Raw genomic sequence first — 20,560 nt, 5'->3', positions numbered from 1 at the left:
TACAGAAGTGTGCAACAGAGAGCTCTGGGTGAGTGGGGCGCCTACTCACCTGGAAGGACTCCCCAGTGCGGGACCTGTCGTCTTCTCCCCTAGGAGGCCATGCCCAGCACCTAGCCGCGGTGTGTCCTCCCCGATCCACAGTTGGTGCAGGAGATGGACCCCCTCGTCATCCGACCCCTCCTCTCTCTAGCGCCAGCGCCCCCGAGCTCCATGGGGCACGGCTCGGAGGCACTGGATGGTGAAATGGACGGATCCCCCTCGGGACGTCCGCGGGTAGCTAGCAGGGTATCCAGCCTGATGGACATGTCGACCAACTGGTCGAACGAGAGGCTGGTGTCCCTACAGGCCAGCTCCCTACGGACGTCCTCACGTAGACTACATCGGTAGTGATCGATGAGGGCCCGCTCATTCCACCCTGCATCCGCCGCTAGAGTACGGAATTCTGTCAGTGTTGCTGTAGGTGGGTGTGGTGGTGGAATCAGGCGCAGGACGCACAAAGTAAGTCAAAAGACTTTAGTGGTTTTTTGCAATAAGCACAGCACGAAAACAAATGCCCTGAGGCGAGAAACTCCGCACGCAGGCGAAATAAAACGGGCGCACGAAACACGCGCGACAAAATACTCCAAAGTACAAATGGAGAGCAGCTCAACCGAGCAAACTGTAGAGACACAAGCAATACGCACGACAGTGAAAACAATAACACACAACACTAGACAAACACAACGAGAACTTATAGGACACTAATTACACTAAACGATAACAGGTGTAACAACAATCAGACAAAAGCAAACGAACATAGAAACATGCAACGGTGGCAGCTAGTATTCCGGAGACGACGAACGCCGAAGCCTGCCCGAGCAAGGAAGAGAGGCAGCCTCGGCCGAAACCGTGACACATTTAGTCACTTGTCAGTACACATTAAACAGATTATATAAAACACCATTATACAAATGTATAAGAGTTAGCAATATCTATTCCACAATGTAGTTATGAGCATACTAGGCATTCTATATTATACTACAACATACAGTAAGTCTAACTGAATATGGATGTTGTGTTAGTTGTTTGTTCAAAGCAGGTTCCAGAATGGTTCAGCTGGTGAACCATGTCTTGTGTTGGGTAATGGCAGCTGGTTTAGAAGGCTTTGGCTCAGTGGCGATGTTGGCAAGGATTTTGGGTTTGGGGATCTGTGACTCTGGCTCCTTGTAGACAACCATCTGGTCCTTTCTGCAATCCACAGCTAGGTGGACAAGCCTCTCGCTGAAGTGGTGGGTTCTGGGCTCATACACTTTCTTCACCATCCACTGCTTCGACCTCTTGGAGAAGATTTGTTTGTACTGCAAGTCTCCTGGAAAGACATGAAGACTGATCATGAGGATGTGTAAAACATGAAGACTGATCATTAGGATGTGTAACCATACAAGAAAACATGTTAATCTGTAAACCAAAAAGGGTACAGTAGACTGGTATTTGTTTTGCTACACTCAGAGTCAATAATGGGGCATTGAGATGAGCTGTTAGCAAAGGTGTGTAAAGTTTGAGGGGGGGCTTGACTTGTAGACAGTCTAGACGTATTGTTGTGTATGAGCACCTACAGTTGCACTATTGAGTAGAAAAGCACTGCTAACAATAGAGTGAATAGGCTAGAAGATATACTAACAGCCCCTATCCCCCATGCCAAAGAACTGACTGCAAGGGTGTGAAACGTTTTTTTATTTTTTTTATTTCACCTTTATTTAACCAGGTAAACCAGTTGAGAACAGGTTCTCATTTACAACTGCGACCTGGCCAAGATAAAGCAAAGCAGTGCAATAAAAACAACACAGAGTTACATATGGGGTAAAAAAAACATAAAGTCAAAAATACAACAGAAAATATATATACAGTGTGTGCAAATGTAGCAAGTTATGGAGGTAAGGCAATAAATAGGCTATAGTGCAGAATAATTACAATAGTATTAACACTGGAATGCTAGATGTGCAAGAGATTATGTGCAAATAGAGATACTGGGGTGCAAAAGAGCAAAATAAATAACAATATAGGGATGAGGTAGTTGGGTGAGCTAATTTCAGATGGGCTGTGTACAGGTGCAATGATCGGTAAGGTGCTCTGACAACTGATGCTTAAAGTTATTGAGGGAGATAAGAGTCTCCAGCTTCAGAGATTTTTGCAATTCGTTCCAGTCATTGGCAGCAGAGAACTGGAAGGAATGGCGGCCAAAGGAGGTGTTGGCTTTGGGAATGACCAGTGAGATATACCTGCTGGAGCGCAGACTACTGGTGGGTGCTGCTATGGTGACCAATGAGCTAAGATAAGGCGGGGATTTGCCTAGCAGTGATTTATAGATGGCCTGGAGCCAGTGGGTTTGACGACGAACATGTAGTGAGGACCAGCCAACAAGAGCGTACAGGTCACAGTGGTGGGTAGTGTATGGGGCTTTGGAGACAAAACGGATGGCACTGTGATAGACTACATCCAATTTGCTGAGTAGAGTGTTGGAGGCTATTTTGTAAATGACATCGCCGAAGTCAAGGATCGGTAGGATAGTCAGTTTTACGAGGGCATGTTTGGCAGCATGAGTGAAGGAGGCTTTGTTGCGAAATAGGAAGCCGATTCTAGATTTAACTTTGGATTGGAGATTCTTTATGTGAGTCTGGAAGTTGAGTTTACAGTCTAACCAGACACCTAGGTATTTGTAGTTGTCCACATACTCTAGGTCAGACCCGTCGAGAGTGGTGATTCTAGTCGGGTGGGCGGGTGCCAGCAGCGTTCGATTGAAAAGCATGCATTTAGTTTTACTAGTGTTTAAGAGCAGTTGGAGGCTACTGAAGGATTGTTGTATGGCATTGAAGCTCGTTTGGAGGTTTGTTAACACAGTGTCCAATGAAGGGCCAGATGTATACAAAATGGTGTCGTCTGCGTAGAGGTGGATCTGAGAGTCACCAGCAGCAAGAGCGACATCATTGATATACACGGAGAAAAGTGTCGGCCCAAGAATTGAACCCTGTGGCACCCCCATAGAGACTGCCATAGGTCCAGACAACAGGCCCTCCGATTTGACACACTGAACTCTATCTGAGAAGTAGTTGGTAAACCAGGCGAGGCAGTCATTTGAGAAACCAAGGCTATTTAGTCTGTCAATAAGAATGCGGTGGTTGACAGAGTCGAAAGCCTTGGCCAGGTCGATGAAGACGGCTGCACAGTACTGTCTATTATCAATCGCGGTTATAATATCATTTATGACCTTGAGCGTGGCTGAAGTGCACCCGTGACCAGCTCGGAAACCGGATTGCATAGCGGAGAAGGTACGGTGGTATTCGAAATGGTCGGTGATCTGTTTGTTAACTTGGCTTTCAAATACTTTCGAAAGGCAGGGCAGGATGGTGTCACACTCTGGCTCCGGGACTTGTATTTGAGCCAGGGTGTATTCGTGTTGTTGGGGTTTGTTTTGGTTAGGTTGGGAATAGGGTGTGTTCATTTGGGTGTGTGTGGTTTTGGTTAGTTCTTGTGTAGTCATGTGACTCCCAATCGGAGGTAACGAGTGTCAGCTGTCGGCTCGTTATCTCTGATTGGGAGCCATATTTATCTGTATGTTTTCCTTTGGGTGTTGTGGGTTTTTGTTCCGTTTCGGTCGGTGTACCGTGGACTTCATGAGTCGTCTTTTGTTTGTAGTTCGAAACTTTAATTAATAAAGTCATGTTTCTTGCACACGCTGCGCCTTGGTCTCCTTCGCTCTTAGACGACCGTGACAGAAAAACCCACCAATCTAGGACCAAGCGGCGTGTCAAGCGGCAACAGGATCCACCTACACAGGATTCATGGACATGGAAGGGGTCCTTGGGCACAACCGGGAGAATATCGCCGCCCTCGTGAAGAGCTGGAGGCAGCTAAAGCCGAGAGGAGGCAATATGAGGAGGCAGCACAGAGGCAAGGCTGGAAGCCCGTGAGCACTAGCCAAAAATTTCTTGGGGGGGGCCTTAAAGGGAGTGTGGCGAAGTCAGGTAGGAGACCTGCGCCTACTCCCTGTACTTACCGTGGAGAGCGAGAGTACGGGCAGATACCGTGTTACGCAGTAGAGCGCATGGTGTCTCCTGTACGCGTGCATAGCCCGGTTCGGTACATTCCAGCTCCACGTATCGGCCGGGCTAGATTGAGCGTTGAGCCGGATGTCATGAAGCCGGCCCAACGCATCAGGCCACCAGTGCGTCTCCTCGGGCCGGCTTACATGGCACCAGCCTTACGCATGGTGTCCCCGGTTCGCCTACATAGCCCGGTGCGGGTTATTCCTCCTTCCCGTACTGGTCGGGCGACGGGGAGCATACAACCAGGTAAGGTTGGGCAGGCTCAGTGCTCAAGGGAGCCAGTAAGCCTGCACGGTCCGGTATTTCCAGCGCCACCTCCCCGCTCCAGCCCAGTACCACCAGTGCCTACACCACGCACCAAGCCTCCTGTGTGTCCCCAGAGTCCTGTGCGTCCTGTTGCTGCTCCCCGCACTAGCCCTGAGATGCGTGTCCTCAGCCCGGGACCACCAGTTCCGGCACCACGCACCAGGCCTATAGTGCGTCTCGGCCGGCCAGAGTCTGCCGTCTGCCCAACGGCGCCTGAACTGCCCGTCTGCCCAACGGCGCTTGAACTGCCCGTCTGCCCAACGGCGCCTGAACTGCCTGTCTGCCCAACGCCGTCTGAACTGTCCGTCTGCCAAGCGCTGCATGAACTGCCCGTCTGTACTGAGCCTGCAAAGCCGCCCGTCTGCCATGAGCCTTCAGAGCCGTCCGCCAGACCGGAGCCGCTAAAGCCTTCCGCCAGACAGGAGCCGCTAGAGCCTTCCGCCAGACAGGATCAGCCAGAGCCTGCCGCCAGACAGGATCAGCCAGAGCCTTCCGCCAGACAGGATCAGCCAGAGCCTTCCGCCAGACAGGATCAGCCAGAGCCTTCCACCAGACAGGATCAGCCAGAGCCTTCCGCCAGACAGGATCAGCCAGAGCCTTCCGCCAGACAGGATCAGCCAGAGCCTTCCGCCAGACAGGATCAGCCAGAGCCGTCCGCCAGACAGGATCAGCCAGAGCCTTCCGCCAGCCATGAGCAGCCAGATCCGTCAGCCTGCCATGAGCAGCCAGATCCGTCAGCCAGCCATGAGCAGCCAGATCCGTCAGCCTGCCATGAGCAGCCAGATCCGTCAGCCAGCCATGAGCAGCCAGATCCGTCAGCCAGCCATGAGCAGCCAGATCCGTCAGCCAGCCATGAGCAGCCAGATCCGTCAGCCAGCCATGAGCCGTCCAGCCAGGATCCGCCAGAGCCGTCCAGCCGGGGTCCGCCAGCCAGCCAGGATCCGCCAGAGCCAGCCAGCCAGGATCTGCCATTCAGTCCGGTGCTGCCCCTTAGTCCGGTGCTGCCCCTTAGTCTGGTGCTGCCCCTTATCCTGGTGCTGCCCCTTAGTCCGGTGCTGCCCCTTAGTCCGGTGCTGCCTTTTAGTCCGGTGCTGCCCCTTAATCCGGTGGGGTTAAGTTGGAGGGTGGTCAGTTGGAGGAGGCTACGGAAGCGGGTAGTGACTATGGTGGGGTGGGGACCACGACCAGAGCCAGAACCACCGCCGAAGAGGTATGCCCACCCAGCCCTCCCTTGGTTAGCCCTAGTTGAGGCGCGGTCGCAGTCCGCGCCTTTAGGGGGGGGTACTGTCACACTCTGGCTCCGGGACTTGTATTTGAGCCAGGGTGTATTCGTGTTGTTGGGGTTTGTTTTGGTTAGGTTGGGAATAGGGTGTGTTCATTTGGGTGTGTGTGGTTTTGGTTAGTTCTTGTGTAGTCATGTGACTCCCAATCGGAGGTAACGAGTGTCAGCTGTCGGCTCGTTATCTCTGATTGGGAGCCATATTTATCTGTATGTTTTCCTTTGGGTGTTGTGGGTTTTTGTTCCGTTTCGGTCGGTGTACCGTGGACTTCATGAGTCGTCTTTTGTTTGTAGTTCGAAACGTTAATTAATAAAGTCATGTTTCTTGCACACGCTGCGCCTTGGTCTCCTTCGCTCTTAGACGACCGTGACAGATGGATATAGGTCTGTAGCAGTTTGGATCTAGAGTGTCACCCCCTTTGAAGAGGGGGATGACCGCGGCAGCTTTCCAATCTCTGGGGATCTCAGACGTTATGAAAGAGAGGTTGAACAGACTAGTAATAGGGGTAGCGACAATTTCGGCGGCTAGTTTTAGAAAGAAAGGGTCCAGATTGTCTAGCCCAGCTGATTTGTAGGGGTCCAGATTTTGCAGCGCTTTCAAAACATCAGCTGTCTGAATTTGTGTGAAGGAGAAGCGGGGGGGGCATGGGCAAGTTGCAGCAGAGGGTGCAGAGTTGGTGGCCGGGTTAGTGGTAGCCAGATGGAAAGAATGGCCAGCTGTAGCAAAATGCTTGTTGAAATTCTCGATTATTGTAGATTTATCGGTGGTGATAGTGTTTCCTAGCCTCAGTGCAGTGGGCAGCTGGGAGGAAGTGCTCTTATTCTCCATGGACTTTACAGTGTCCCAAAACTTTTTGGAGTTAGTGCTACAGGATGCAAATTTCTGTTTGAAAAAGTTAGCCTTTGCTTTCCTGACTGCTTGTGTATATTGGTTCCTAACTTCCCTGAAAAGTTGCATATCGCGGGGGCTATTTGATGCTAATGCTGTACGCCACATAATGTTTTTGTGCTGGTCAAGGGCAGTCAAGTCTGAGGAGAACCAGGGGCTATATCGGTTCTTAGTTCTGTATTTTTTGAATGGGGCATGTTTATTTAAGATTGAGAGGAAATTACTTTTAAGGAACAACCAGGCATCCTCTACTGACGGAATGAGATCTATATCCATCCAGGATACCTGGGCCAGGTCAATTAGGAAGGCATGCTCGCTAAAGTGTTTTAGGGAGCGTTTGACAGTGATGAGGGGTGGTCGTTTGACCGCGGACCCGTTACGGACGCAGGCAATAAGGCAGTGATCGCTGAGATCCTGGTTGAAGACAGCTGAGGTGTATTTAGAGGGTATGTTAGTCAGGATGATATCTATGAGGGTACCCATGTTTACGGATTTAGGGTTGTACCTGGTAGGTTCGTTGATAATTTGCGTGAGGTTGAGGGCATCTAGCTTGGATTGTAGGATGGCTGGGGTATTAAGCATATCCCAATTTAGGTCACCAAGCAGTACAAACTCTGAGGATAAATGGGGGGCAATCAATTCACATATGGTGTCCAGGGCACAGCTGGGGGCTGAGGGGGGTCTGTAGCAAGCGGCAACAGTGAGAGACTTATTTCTGGAAAGGTGGATTTTTAGAAGTAGAAGCTCAAACTGTTTGGGCACAGACCTGGATAGTATGATAGAGCTCTGCAGGCTATCTCTACAGTAGATTGCAACTCCACCCCCTTTGGCAGTTCTATCTAGACGGAAAATGTTATAGTTGGGGATGGAAATTTCAGAATTTTTGGTGGCCTTCCTGAGCCAGGATTCAGACACTGCTAGAACATCAGGGTTGGCAGAGTGTGCTAACGCAGTGAATAACTCAAACTTAGGAAGTAGACTTCTGATATTTATGTGCAAGAAACCAAGACTTTTGCGATTACAGAAGTCATCAAATGATAGCGCCTGGAGAGTAGGAGTGATACTGAGGGCTGCAGGGCCTGGGTTAGCCTCTACATCACCAGAGGAACAGAGGAGGACTAGAATAAGGATACGGCTAAAGGCTTTAAGAACTGGTCTTCTAGTGCGTTGGGTACATAGAATAAAGGGGGCAGATTTCCGGGTGTTATAGAAAAGATTCAGGGCATTATGTACAGACAAGGATATGGAAGGATATGAGTAAAGTGGAGGTAAACCTAACCGTTGGGTAACAATGAAAGAGATAGCATCGCTGGAGGCATCAATTGAGTCGGTCTCCGCGTGTATAGGGGGAGGGGCAAAGGAGCTATCTAAGGCAGGTTTAGCTAGGCTGGGGGGTCTACAGTGATATAGTAAAATTAGAAATAACCGAAACAACAATAAACTAACCATGTTTGGGCTGAGGCTAAACATAAACAGGATGTAGTACCGTAAAAAGGAACAGTCCAGCAGACATCAGCTGTATAGCTGAGTTATCATAAGGTCTGGTGGTAAACTAGTGAGTAAGAGGCCACGGCTAGCGTGTGCTAGCGGGCCGGGGCTAGCAGATGGATGGAATCTTCGTGGTTAACGTCGTAACCACATCAGACGGTTTCGTCGGCAGACCAGTCGTGTAGGATCGGCGGGGCTCCGTGTCAACACTAGGTGGTCCCGTCCGGTTGACAGAGAGGTAGATAGCCGGGAGATGGGCCTAGCTCAGGATGATTAGCCAGACCACAGCGTCCGTTTTGTTGTAGCTAGCTGATAGCGATGAATCCGGAGTTAAAGGTCCAGTGATTCAGTGATTCCGGCGGAAAAACTGAAATGTTCTGGGTCGATAACGCGCTGTGCAGACTGGCCGAATATCCGCTGATTAATGTCCAGTGATTAAAATTAATCCCGCAGAAAAAATCCAATGTTCTGGGTGAAATACCGCTAGCTGAGGCTAATAGCAAGTAGCTAGTTAGCTGGCTAGCTGGCTAGCTAGTTTCAACTGGAGATTCTAAATTCTAGATAAAGGTAAGTCAATAATAGAATCCGTTCCACATTGAGTGAGGCGGGTTGCAGGAAAGTATATTTTGTAGAAGGATGAAAAGTCTGATATGGAAATATGTACGAAAAATACAGAAAAATAGGGTATTTACAGGCTATTTACAGACATACGATAAAAACACAACTGCACTACTACGCCATCTTGGAGCACTTGGCATGTAGACAGTTTAGTGTATCAGTGATTTTGTTTTCTCAAGAGGGTACTGCGCTTTCATAAATACCTTTGGCTTTCCTGGCTTGTTTCCGAGTCAGATGATGTTGAGCTTGCGCTTGTTCCCAGCTGAAAGCTTTCATCCAATGGGTCTACAGGCTCTGTACTACTAAAGCTGGTGTCAAGGTCCCGTGTAGCTCAGTTGGTAGAGCATGGCGTTTGCGACGCAAGGGTTGTGGGTTAGTTTCCCACGGGCGACCAGTATGAAAAAAAAAAAATCTGAATAATCTGCTTCTTACTGCTTAGAGAAAGGCATGATCTGTTTCTGTAGAAAAAGCCAACTTTAAATCTTAGCTTCTTAACCAGCTCATCTACGGCAGGTGCGTAGTCCCCTGTAGCTCAGTTGGTAGTTTGAAAATGTATGCACTCACTAACTGTAAGTCGCTCTTGATAAGAGCGTCTTCTAAATGACTAAAATGTAAAAATGTAAGGTCAGCAGGATTAGTCTGTAGGAAACACAGTGATTGGCCAACATTTTACTACCTTGTCACCATCAATACACACTCAAACAAGGTACTATATCGACCCACCCCCCTCATGTCAATAGATCATGCATACTAAACTTCACACACAATACCCACCCCCAACAGACATCAATCCATCACCCACACCATGCCCTCCTTACTAATACCTCCTTTTCTCCAATTTAGACCCGAGTGTGTCCCGAGTGGCGCAGTGGTCTAAGGCACTGCATTGCAGTGCTAGCTGTGCCACCTAGAGATCCAGGTTTGAATCCAGGCTCTGTTGTAGCCGGCTGCGACTGGGAGGCCCATGGGGCGGCGCACAATTGGCCTAGGGAAGGGGAGGGAATGGCCGGCAGGGATGTAGCTCAGTTGGTAGAGCATGGCGTTTGCAATGCCAGGGTTGTGTGTTCGATTCCCACGGGGGGGGGTCAGTGTGAAAAATAAAAAGACTCATGTATGCACTCACTAACTGTAAGTCACTCTGGATAAGAGTGTCTGCTAAATGATGTAAATGTGGATTTCAACCCTTGCATGAACAATCAACTAAGCCTCCATAATACAGAGAAAAGTACAGTAGATGATGTAGCCTACTTGTAAACACACCAACAAGACACGGACCATGTTTATGCCTGGCTCCAGTATATTTATTTGCTCGTCATGGAAAGATTTAGCAAGGTGAATTACACTAGTTCCTGGTGCTGAGCTTGATGTTGATGTCGCTGCAGATGTTGAAGGGATCGGACTCTAAATAGAACACATAGTCATGTTAGCTTCTGCGGTAGTTAGTTAGCTAGCAGCTAGCTAACGGTTAGATAGGTCCGGTAGGCTGTAGCTAACATAATCTAAAGAAGCTAACGTTAACTTGCAAAGTTACAAATCACACCGCCAGATCGCAGCTGGCTAATTACATTGACTTGCTTTGGAATGTCTAGACAGCGTATTCTGAACGCTAGCTAGCTAGATTTTGGTTTAGATAAACAAATGTAGCTACAGTGGGGGAAAAAAGTATTTAGTCAGCCACCAATTGTGCAAGTTCTCCCACTTAAAAAGATGAGAGAGGCCTGTAATTTTCATCATAGGTACACGTCAACTATGACAGACAAAATGAGAAAAGAAATCCAGAAAATCACATTGTAGGATTTTTAATGAATTTATTTGCAAATGATGGTGGAAAATAAGTATTTGGTCAATAACAAAAGTTTCTCAATACTTTGTTATATACCCTTTGTTGGCAATGACACAGGTCAAATGTTTTCTGTAAGTCTTCACAAGGTTTTCACACACTGTTGCTGGTATTTTGGCCCATTCCTCCATGCAGATCTCCTCTAGAGCAGTGATGTTTTGGGGCTGTCGCTGGGCAACACGGACTTTCAACTCCCTCCAAAGATTTTCTATGGGGTTGAGATCTGGAGACTGGCTAGGCCACTCCAGGACCTTGAAATGCTTCTTACGAAGCCACTCCTCATTGTCATGCTGAAAGACCCAGCCACGTTTCATCTTCAATGCCCTTGCTGATGGAAGGGGGTTTTCACTCAAAATCTCACGATACATGGCCCCATTCATTCTTTCCTTTACACGGATCAGTCGTCCTGGTCCCTTTGCAGAAAAACAGCCCCAAAGCATGATGTTTCCACCCCCATGCTTCACAGTAGGTATGGTGTTCTTTGGATGCAACTCAGCATTCTTTGTCCTCCAAACACGACGAGTTGAGATTTTACCAAAAAGTTATATTTTGGTTTCATCTGACCATATGACATTCTCCCAATCCTCTTCTGGATCATCCAAATGCACTCTAGCAAACTTCAGACGGGCCTGGACATGTACTGGCTTAAGCAGTGGGACACGTCTGGCACTGCAGGATTTGAGTCCCTGGCGGCGTAGTGTGTTACTGATGGTAGGCTTTGTTACTTTGGTCCCAGCTCTCTGCAGGTCATTCACTAGGTCCCCCCGTGTGGTTCTGGGATTTTTGCTCACCGTTCTTGTGATCATTTTGATCCCACGGGGTGAGATCTTGCGTGGAGCCCCAGATCGAGGGAGATTATCAGTGGTCTTGTATGTCTTCCATTTCCTAATAATTGCTCCCACAGTTGATTTCTTCAAACTAAGCTGCTTACCTATTGCAGATTCAGTCTTCCCAGCCTGGTGCAGGTCTACAATTTTGTTTCTGGTGTCCTTTGACAGCTCTTTGGTCTTGGCCATAGTAGAGTTTGGAGTGTGACTGTTTGAGGTTGTGAACAGGTGTCTTTTATACTGATAACAAGTTCAAACAGGTGCCATTAATACAGGTAACGAGTGGAGGACAGAGGAGCCTCTTAAAGAAGAAGTTACAGGTCTGTGAGAGCCAGAAATCTTGCTTGTTTGTAGGTGACCAAATACTTATTTTCCACGATAATTTGCAAATAAATTCATTAAAATTCCTACAATGTGATTTTCTGGATTTTGTTTTCTCAATTTGTCTGTCATAGTTGACGTGTACCTATGATGAAAATTACAGGCCTCTCTCATCTTTTTAAGTGGGAGAACTTGCACAATTGGTGGCTGACTAAATACATTTTTTCCCCACTGTAGCTAGTTAGCTAGGTACTGTTAGCTACGTTACCTCAGCTCGACTTATTTTCTGCTGCACTGATGTTGGCTGATCGGATGCCTTCCTCTTTGAAGTGAAGGGGAAAATCAATAGAATATCATCACTTTTCAACGTTCGACCTGGCAACCCCATCAGTTGAGATTTCAGTTCCGTTTCGAGATCCTCTTGCTGAAAGTGCTGGCTACAAACACAGACATTTTGATATTCCTCCACATCAACTGGATCCACCTTCACCCGGGCGGTACTACGTTCTGAAATCGCTATGAATTCAGAATATTGTGGTTTGCTTACAACCAGGAAATGTAGATGGCCTGTTTCTACCACTGTGATGCAGAAACGCTTGCATTTGCGTGTAGTGAAGAAATTCTCTAGTTTTATGACACATGATATGTTATAACATATTAATGAACTTATCCAGTGAAATAGAGCAGCAGTGAAATTTCCCTTTAAAGAGTTTAACAACAAAGTTTGTTTGATCTGAACGGTCTAGTTTTGGCTGCTAGAGTTTCCAAGATTCAACATGTTTTTCAACATGTTTTTAGCTAAAGACTTGGAATACGACAGATCCGTTTAGCCAATCAGAGAACAATGTGCTGACATTCTGTTTTAGCCAAGCAGCTAGCTAGCTATTTTGCTGCACATAGCGAGCCTAGCTTGCTGATATTTCTCTGCCAAGTCACAAAGTGTGCCCTGTTTCTGGTGCATGTATTTTATGATACTCATTTGCTATAACACCTTGCTACAAATTGCAACTTCGTTTCAAAGTTTCATCATGTCATTGTGAAGAGGCACCGTTACCGTTACCGTGGAAATAGTGGAGATGTCCAAGATGGCGTAGCAGTGCGGTCGTGTATTCTGTTGTGTCCTCGTGTAAATAGCCTGTTTTTTAGTTTTTTGTCTTTTTTTGTATATATTTCTCTATCTCACTTTCCATCCTTTAACTAAATATACTTTCCTGCAACCTGCCTCACCCAATGTGGAATGGATTCTATTATTTCTTTATACCCTTTATACCTTTATCAAGAGTGGTCCTCTGTAGCTCAGCTGGTAGAGCACGGCGCTTGTAACGCCAAGGTAGTGGGTTCGATCCCCAGGACTACCCATACACAAAAATGTATGCACGCATGACTGTAAGTCGCTTTGGATAAAAGCGTCTGCTAAATGGCATATTATTATTTATTTTATTATCTTCAGCTGAAACTAGCCAGCTAGCCAGCTAACTAGCTACTTGCTATTAGCCACTGTTAGCGGTCTTCACCACTGTCCGTGGCCTGCACTACCTACCAGCCAGCTCTAGCCTGGATAATTATCGGCCAGTCTGCACAGCGTGCTATCGACCCAGAGCATATCGGATTTTCTGCCGGAATCACTGAATCACTGGACCTTAACACCGGATCATCGCAACTAGCTAGCTGCAACCGAATGGCTGTTGTTGGCTAATCACCGCTGTCCCAAAGCACACACCAGTTAGCCTTGAGCTAGCCTCGAGCCAGGCCCATCTCCCAGCTATCTACCTCTCTGTCAACCGGAAGGGACCTCCTAGTGTCGACACAGAGCCCCGCCGATCCATCATGACTGGTCTGTCGACGTAATTGTCTGATGTGGTTTCAATAGGCTTCCCGTTGCGGCGACCACGAATATCCATCTGCTAGCCCCGGCCCGCTAGCACACGCAATCAACAGCCGTGCCTCCTGCTCGCCTGTGCTGTAGCAGCCTACGAACTGCTCCTGGACTCACCTATTGCTGTTCACTGGACCTTGTGATCACTCAGCTACACAGCTGATGCCTGCTGGACTGTTCCTTTAAACGGTACCCCATCCTGTTTATCTGTTTAGCCTCAGCCCATACTTTCGTCGCCATTACCAGTTGTTGTCTTAGCTCTCTCGAATAACACCTGTGATTGCGTTATGCCTCTCTCCCATGTCAATATGCCTTGCCTATTGCTGTTTGGGTTAGTTCTTATTGTACTATTTCACTGTAGAGCCCCTAGTCCCGCTCAACCAGATAGCTCCTTTGTCCCACCCCCCATACACGCGGAGACCGGCTCAATCGGTGCCTCCAGTGATGCTATCTGGTTGCTATCTATCTCTTTCATCGTTACCCAATGCTTAGGTTTACCTCCACTGTACTCATATCCTTCCATATCCTTGTCTGTACATAATGCCCTGAATCTATTCTACAACGCCCGGAAATCTGCCCCTTTTATTCTCTGTACCCAATGCACTAGAAGACCAGTTCTTAAAGCCTTTAGCCGTATCCTTATTCTATTCCTCCTCTGTTCCTCTGGTGATGTAGAGGTTAACCCAGGCCCTGTAGCCCCCAGTATCACTCCTACTCCCCAGGCACTATCATTTGTTGACTTCTGTAACCATAAAAGCCTTGGTTTCTTGCATGTTAACATCAGAAGCCTCCTCCCTAATTTTGAGTTATTCACTGCGTTAGCACACTCCGCCAACCCTGATGTTCTAGCAGTGTCTGAATCCTGGCTTAGGAAGGCCACCAAAAATGCAGAAATGTCCATCCCGAACTGCAACATTTTCTGTCTAGATAGAACTGCCAAAGGGGGTGGAGTTGTAATCTACTGTAGAGATCTATCATACTATCCAGGTCTGTGCCCAAACAGTTTGAGCTTCTACTTCTAAAAATCCACCATTCCAGAAATAAGTCTCTCACAGTTTCCGCTTGCTACAGACCCCCCTCAGCCTTCAGTTGTGCCCTGGACACCATATGTGAATTGCTTGCCCCCCATTTATCCTCAGAGTTCGTACTGCTTGGTAACCTAAACTGGGATATGCTTAACACCCCGGCCGTCCTACAATCTAAACTAGATTTTCTCAATCTCACACAAATTATCAAGGAACCTACCAGGTACAACCCTAAATCCATAAACATGGGCACCCTCATAGATATCATCCTGACTAATTTATCCTCTAAATACACCTCCGCTGTCTTCAACCAGGATCTCAGCGATCACTGCCTCATTGCCTGCGTCCGTAATGGGTCCGCGGTCAAACGACCACCCCTCATCACTGTCAAACGCTCCCTAAAATACTTCAGCGAGCAGGCCTTTCTAATTTTACATTTACATTTTAGTCATTTAGCAGACGCTCTTATCCAGAGCGACTTACAGGAGCAATTAGGGTTAAGTGCCTTGCTCAAGGGCACATCGACAGATTTTCACCTAGTCGGCTCGGGAATTAGAACCAGCGACCTTTCGGTTACTGGCACAACGCTCTTAACCACTAAGCTACCTGCCTCCCTAATTGACCTGGCCCGGGTATCCTGGATGGATATTGACCTCATTCCGTCAGTAGAGGATGCCTGGATGTTCTTTAAAAGTGCTTTCCTCTCCATTTTAAATAAGCATGCCCCATTCAAAAAATTCAGAACTAAGAACAGATATAGCCCCTGGTTCACCCCAGACTTGACTGCCCTTGACCAGCACAAAAACATCCTGTGGTGTACTGCATTAGCATCGAACAGCCCCCGCGATACGCAACTTTTCAAGGAAGTCAGGAACCAATATACACATTCAGTTAGGAAAGCAAAGGCTAGCTTTTTCAAACAGAAATGTGCATCCTGTAGCACTGTAAAGTCCATGGAGAATAAGAGCACCTCCTCCCAGCTACCCACTGCACTGAGGTTAGGAAACACTGTCACCACCGATAAATGTACGATAATCGAGAATTTCAATAAGCATTTTGCTATGGCTGGCCATGCTTTCCACCTGGCTACCCATACCCCGGCCACCAGCTCTGCACCCCCCCCCCCCCCCCCCCCGCTTCTCCTTTCAGATAGCTGATGTCCTGGAAGAGCTGCAAAATCTGGACCCCTACAAATCAGCTGGGCTAGACAATCTGGACACTTTCTTTCTAAAATTAGCAGCCGAAATTATCGCAACCCCAATTACTAGCCTGTTCAACCTCTCTTTCGTATTGTCTGAGATCCCCAGAGATTGGAAAGCTGCCGCAGTCATCCCCCTCTTCAAAGGGGGTGACACTCTAGATCCAAACTGTTACAGACCTATATCCATCCTGCCCTGCCTTTCGAAACTATTTGAAAGCCAAGTTAACAAACAGATCACCGACCATTTCGAATCCCACCGTACCTTCTCCGCTATGCAATCTGGTTTCCGAGCTGGTCATGGGTGCACCTCAGCCATGCTCAAGGTCCTAAACGATATAATAACCGCAATCGATAAAAGACAGTACTGTGCAGCCGTCTTCATCGACCTGGCCAAGGCTTTTGACTCTGTCAATCACCGCATTCTTATTGGCAGACTAAATAGCCTTGGTTTCTCAAATGACTGCCTCGCCTGGTTCACCAACTACTTCTCAGATAGAGTTCAATGTGTCAAATTGGAGGGCCTGTTGTCTGGACCTCTGGCAGTCTCTATGGGGGTGCCACAGGGTTCAATTCTCGGGCCGACTCTATTCTCTGTGTATATGAACGATGTCGCTCTTGCTGCTGGTGACTCTCAGATCCACCTTTACGCAGACAACACCATTTTGTATACATCTGGCCCTTCATTGGACACTGTGTTAACAAACCTCCAAACGAGCTTCAATGCCATACAACACTCCTTCCGTGGCCTCCAACTGCTCTTAAACGCTAGTAAAACTAAATCGAACGCTGCTTGCACCCGCCCGACTAGAATCACTACTCTCGGCTGGTCTGACTTAGAATATTTGGACAACTACAAATACCTAGGTGTCTGGTTAGACCGTAAACTCTCCTTCCAGACTCACATTAAGCATCTCCAATCCAAAGTTACATCTAGAATCGGCTTCCTATTTCACAACAAAGCCTCCGTCACTCATGCTGCTAAACATGCCCTCGTAAAACGGACTATCCTACCGATCCTTGACATCGGCGATGTCATTTACAAAATAGCTTCCAACACTCTAATCAGCAAATTGGATGTAGTCTATCACAGTGCCATCCGTTTTGTCACCAAAGCCCCATATACTACCCACCATTGTGACCTGTACGCTCTCGTTGGCTGGCCCTCATTACATATTCGTCGCCAAACCCACTGGCTCCAGGTCATCTATAAATCCCTTCTAGGCAAATCCCCGCTTTATCTTAGCTCATTGGTCACCATAGCAACACCCACCCATAGTATGCGTTCCAGCAGGTACATCTCACTGGTCATCCCCAAAGCCAACACCTCCTTTGGCTGTCATTCCTTCAAGTTCTCTGCTGCAAATGACTGGAACGAACTGCAAAAATCTCTGAAACTGGAGACTCTTATCTCCCTCACTATCTTTAAGCATCAGTTGTCAGAGCAGCTTACCGATCACTGCACCTGTACACAGCCCATCTGTAATTAGCCCACTCAACTACCTCATCCCCATATTGTTATTTACATTGTTATTTATTTTGCTCATTTGCACCCCAGTATCTCTATTTGCACATCATCTTCTATCACTCCAGTGTTAATACTAAATTGTAATTATTTTGCACTATGGCCTATTTATTGCCTTACCTCCATAACTTACTTCATTTGCACACATTGTATATAGATTTTCTATTGTGTTATTGACTGTACGTTTTGTTTATTCCATATGTAACTCTGTGTTGTTGTTGTTTTTATTGCACTGCTTTGCTTTATCTTGGCCAGGTCGCAGTTGTAAATGAGAACTTGTTCTCAACTGGCTTACCTGGTTAAATAAAGGTTAAATAAATTAAAAATAGTCTCAACGGCACGTCTCGTCTTCTTGATCTGAATTCCCCATCTTTAGTCAGTTGTTATCCAACACAACATTCTAAAACTAGCTAGTTTTATCTCGTCTCGTGTCTTATTCGAACTGTGTTTCAGACAGTAAGAACTAAAATACTAACATCTAAACCAGACAGCAGTTGCCACATCCAATTTTTGACTTATACATTTATGATATGTACCCATTGATTCTTGAAGAATATAACTTATAAATGCCTCATGAGCTTAGTTCAACTGTCCCCCATCATAACCCAAAATATAAACGTGTTTTACTCCATTGTTTCTCAACAAAGTAAATGAAAACAAACACTATATAGCCTCAAAACATGGTTAAAACTACAATTTTGATATCATGTACGGTCAGTCTTTGCATCCATAGCTCTGTCTATTAATTTAAGAGTGGTTACCTTTCTCCAGCCCCATCCCTCAGCTTGTTACTGAAACAGGGGTGGGGAGAACGCTTTGCTATTGTTTCTACTTCTGATTACCGCTTTAGGTATTTACCACATAATACATGTAAGATTTAGAGAGACCGTTTGAGTGTGAGCTGATCCTCTGTAGGCCTGTACGCATGATGTGAGTGTGCGACATTTTTTGCGTCTTAAGCCCTGTTCAGATACATAAGATAAGACGCGACGTGACGGTCTTAAGGAGTTTTAGAACAAGTTTGTTTGATCTGAAGGTCTAGTTTAGGAACGTCTCATGTCGTCGGCTGCAGTTTCCAAGATTCAACATGTCAAATCCTTAGCTAAAGTCTTGCGACGAGACGGATCCGTTTAGCCAATCAGTGAACAGTGCGCTAATGTTCTGTGTGCAACCAAGCAGCTAGCTAGCTAGCTATCCAAGCAGAGAGCTAGCTAGCTATTTTGCTGCACACAGCTAGCCTAGCTTGCTGATATTTATTTGACAAGTCACAAAGTGTGCCCTGTTTCTGGTGCATGTATTTTATGATACTCATTTGCTACAACACTTTACTGCAATAAGTGGCAACTTTGTTTCAAAGTTTCATCATGTCATTGTGAAGAGGCACCGTTACCGTGGAAACGGTCTCAACTGCACGTTTAATCTTTTTGATCTGAATGGCCCATCTCGTCTCCTTGATCTGAATGCCCCGTCTTTAAAAGAGCTGCATGGTCAATCCGACTTCAGCATTTACAGTGATACGGCCTCTGCAGAAGTCAGAATATTCATACTTCTTGCGCTCCGTGGAGCAGCGCAGAGCTGTTGTCATGGAAGTGAGTTTGTGTTTATACAGGACCTCCCGCCTCCACCTATCGTCAACCAGTCATGTTAATGAGGATCTATATGGAGCCTTCCGCATTGTTAAAACATTTTCGAGGCGCACGGCAATGCGGAGCGCAGCTCAATTTGGCCTCTGCATGATTCCGGAGGCTCCGCAATTATGTCACACCATCCATAAGGCCCCTCCGACCACATTTTCGGATCAAGCATAAATTGGCTCTTAGTCAGCTGTCGTACAACACAACATTCTAAAACTAGCTAGTTTTATCTCGTCTCACGTCGGCTGTTGTATCTGAACTGGGCTTTAGAAGCAGTAAGATGGAGTAGTGTGTTTACATGTGTGTCATTTTTATGTGTGCTTCTGATTATGCAAGTGAAAGTATGACAGAGTGTGACCAGGGGGCCATCTTGGCGTGTGTGTGTGTGTGTGTGTGTGTGTCTTGGTGTAGGTGTGTGAATGTAATCCCCAATGTAATAACAATGATTATTTTCCCCTGCAGGCACTAATCCCCTTTGCCTCCCTGTAGACCTCAGCCCTCACTCTTCAGACAGAGAGAACACAGGATTACAGCTTTCTTTCTTTCTTTCTTTCTTTCTTTCTTTCTTTCTTTCTTTCTTTCTTTCTTTCTTTCTTTCTTTCTGCCTGTCTGTCTGTCTGTCTGTCTGTCTGTGTGTCTGTCTGTCTGTTTATCTGTCTGTCATCTCAGGAACACACAGGAATATGTTGCAGTGTACAAAGCCTCTTTTTACCTTTTCACAATTTAGCTTTCACATTGATTGAGTTAAAGTATCCTTGTTTGAATCGCCCATTAAACAACCCAGTGGTTAATGCCGCTGACCTGGTGTACCGAAGCCAGAGTCGGCAGGGGTTTGAATCCAACCCACTGCCCTTTCACTCAAACTTCTCCTACCTTTCCTCTCTTCTCTCCACCGTCCAATAAAAAAACGTGACTGCCCCATTTTTCAAAGGGATACTTTGGGATTTTGGCAACGAGGCCCTTTATCTACTTCCCAAGAGTCAGATTTACTTGTGGATACCATTTTTATGTATCTGCGTCCTTTAAAAAGCAACAACAACCCTCACCCACATATGCAAGACATTTCGCTGAGTAACAACACGCCTGTTTCTACTAACCAAAGCCTCGATTGAAGACTACGATGAGATGATTAGTAGAATCAGGCATGCTGGGTTGTGCATCAGTGGGATAAGGGGAGGGTGTGGGGCTTTTATCTGCAGAACGTGAGGAAGAGGGGTAGCGCGTGACTCCTGGCTAACACTGGAGAGTGTGTGTCCTCGTGTCAGAGGGACCTCTCACACTATCTCTGTCTGTGTGTGTGTGTGTGTGTCTCTCTCTCTCTCTCTCTCTATCTCTCTAATCCCACCCTGTGCTGAGCAAAGGGGAACCAATCCCAATCCGCTCAACTAGGTACAGTGGGCCCAGGAAGTCTGTGTGTGTGTGTGTGTGTGTGTGCGTGCACATACGTGTGTGCCGTGTGCGTGAATATATGTGTGTGTCTGCCTGTTTGTATGTCTGTAAGTGTCTTTGTGAGGCAGATGAGGCAGAGAGAGACTCACCTGATTGGTCAGGGAATACATTGACGGATACAGGGTACAAATACAAGCCCCTCCGCCACTGTACTCCTCCGATTGTCTCCAGCTCTAGCAACACAGGTCTGTGTGTGTTTGTGT

Source organism: Coregonus lavaretus (genome assembly GCF_964263955.1).
Source record: "Coregonus lavaretus genome assembly, chromosome: 23".
Taxonomy (NCBI): Eukaryota; Metazoa; Chordata; class Actinopteri; order Salmoniformes; family Salmonidae; genus Coregonus; species Coregonus lavaretus.
This window is presented reverse-complemented; position numbering follows the sequence as displayed.